Raw genomic sequence first — 2,500 nt, 5'->3', positions numbered from 1 at the left:
CACACACACACACAGAAGCTGGTCAAGTGCTGTGCAACTGGGATTGCACCTGTCGTCCACAGGAGGGCGCCTAGCTGGGAAGTCCAGTACATTCCATATTAAAGTTGTTGCAAGTGCATTTTTTGTGTAAAAGACAGACACACACACACACACACACACACACACACACAGTAAGGTCTGAAGTGCAAAATTTGAATTACATTCCTTTGTATCTCTCCCTCTCTCTCTCTCTCTCTCTCTCTCTCTCTCTGTCAACACACACACACACACACACACACACACACACACACACACAGTAAGGTCTGAAGTGCAAAATTTGAATTACATTCCTTTGTATCTCTCCCTCTCTCTCTCTCTCTCTCTCTCTGTCTCTCTCTCTCTCTGTCAACACACACACACACACACACTCACACACACCAAAGCACACAGACAGAAGCTGGTCACAACTGCTGTGCAGCTGGGATTGAACCAGGGGGGCTCCCTCTGCTGGCTCAATGCGGTACAAAGTGTCAGAAGCTGTTAGATATCTGCTTTTGACAATCAATTGCACCTGTCATCCACAGGAGGGCGCCTAGCTGGGAAGTCCAGTACATTCCATATTAAAGTTGTTGCAAGTGCATTTTTTGTGTAAAAGACAGACACACACACACACACACACACACACACACACAGTAAGGTCTGAAGTGCAAAATTTGAATTACATTCCTTTGTATCTCTCCCTCTCTCTCTCTCTCTCTCTCTCTCTCTCTCTCTCTGTCAACACACACACACACACACACACACACACACACAGTAAGGTCTGAAGTGCAAAATTTGAATTACATTCCTTTGTATCTCTCCCTCTCTCTCTCTCTCTCTCTCTCTCTCTCTCTGTCTCTCTCTCTCTCTGTCAACACACACACACACACACACTCACACACACCAAAGCACACAGACAGAAGCTGGTCACAACTGCTGTGCAGCTGGGATTGAACCAGGGGGGCTCCCTCTGCTGGCTCAATGCGGTACAAAGTGTCAGAAGCTGTTAGATATCTGCTTTTGACAATCAATTGCACCTGTCATCCACAGGAGGGCGCCTAGCTGGGAAGTCCAGTACATTCCATATTAAAGTTGTTGCAAGTGCATTTTTTGTGTAAAAGACAGACACACACACACACACACACACACACACACACACACTGTAAGGTCTGAAGTGCAAAATTTGAATTACATTCCTTTGTATCTCTCCCTCTCTCTCTCTCTCTCTCTCTCTGTCTCTCTCTCTCTCTGTCAACACACACACACACACACACACACACACACACACACTGTAAGGTCTGAAGTGCAAAATTTGAATTACATTCCTTTGTATCTCTCCCTCTCTCTCTCTCTCTCTCTCTCTGTCTCTCTCTCTCTGTCAACACACACACACACACACACACACACACGCACACACACACGCTCAATGGAGTATAAAATAAAGACCGGGGCAGTTCTCTCACTGGAGTCTCTTAGAGTGGAGGCTGCCCTTGCTAGCAAGAAGTTCTGTGTGTTTCTCTTCTCTGAGTCTTTACTGAAGAAGTGTTTTATAACATTTTCCTTAACAACTGACATGTGTTTTTTGTGTAAAAGAGAGAGAGACACACACACACACACACTCACACTCACACTCACACTCAGCGGCTCAGAGATGAGGGAAAAACAACAGAAATCAGGATAGATTTTAATGTCAGGAGATGCCCTGTGATGCTGGGGCCATTGTGTAAGATTGGAATGTGTACCAGTGGCTGGTGGGTGGTCCTTGAAGGTCCCGGGAGGAGGCGGCGAGGAGGCAGCGGGTGGCTGGGCTTGAGCTGTGGATCAGGGACGTCATTAATTCTGCCTGGTGCTGCGTGTGCAGCTTGGATGTCTGCCGCTGACGCTCTGTGGTTCCTGTTCTGCTGATCTCCTGGTCCACACACGGCTTCAGGGTGCACTGTACAAGCGGAGAAGAAATGCATCATTGGTTACCAAAATAAAACAGTGTCTTTCTGCCTGTGTCATTCTGTTTGGTTTCTTTGAGCGTTTGTTTCTTAAATACACAGCAAGTGTCACTCTCTCTCTCTGTCACACACACACACACACACACACACACCAAAGCAAACACACCAAAGCGCACACACACACACACACACAGACACTGTGAGGTCTGCAGTTCAAAATTTGAATCTCAGAGCTTGGTGTTTTTGTCTCCCTCCAGTGGACAAATGCAGGTATGATTAGGGTTGGTTAGGTTAGGTTAAGGGGATTTAGCCAGAGCTTGACGGAATAAAATGGAATAACTGGGAAAGTAAGTGTCGTAGAGGGATGAAAGTGGTGTCTACGTGGGGATTTTCTGCCGCTCCGCACGCGCTGGTGAAGACCCCATGTCGATAGCACCAACGGTTCTGGACTTGGTGTAAATGGGTCCAAATTTGACGGAATAAAAAGGTCAAAGTGGCAGATAGGAGTGTCCGATCGGGCCGATTCCACCACCACTGTA

Source organism: Copadichromis virginalis, unplaced genomic scaffold (genome assembly GCF_057382275.1).
Source record: "Copadichromis virginalis isolate Kocher_CV1m ecotype Utaka unplaced genomic scaffold, C_Virginalis_male_GT1.1 unmapped_scaffold_2, whole genome shotgun sequence".
Lineage (NCBI taxonomy): Eukaryota > Metazoa > Chordata > Actinopteri > Cichliformes > Cichlidae > Copadichromis > Copadichromis virginalis.
This window is presented reverse-complemented; position numbering follows the sequence as displayed.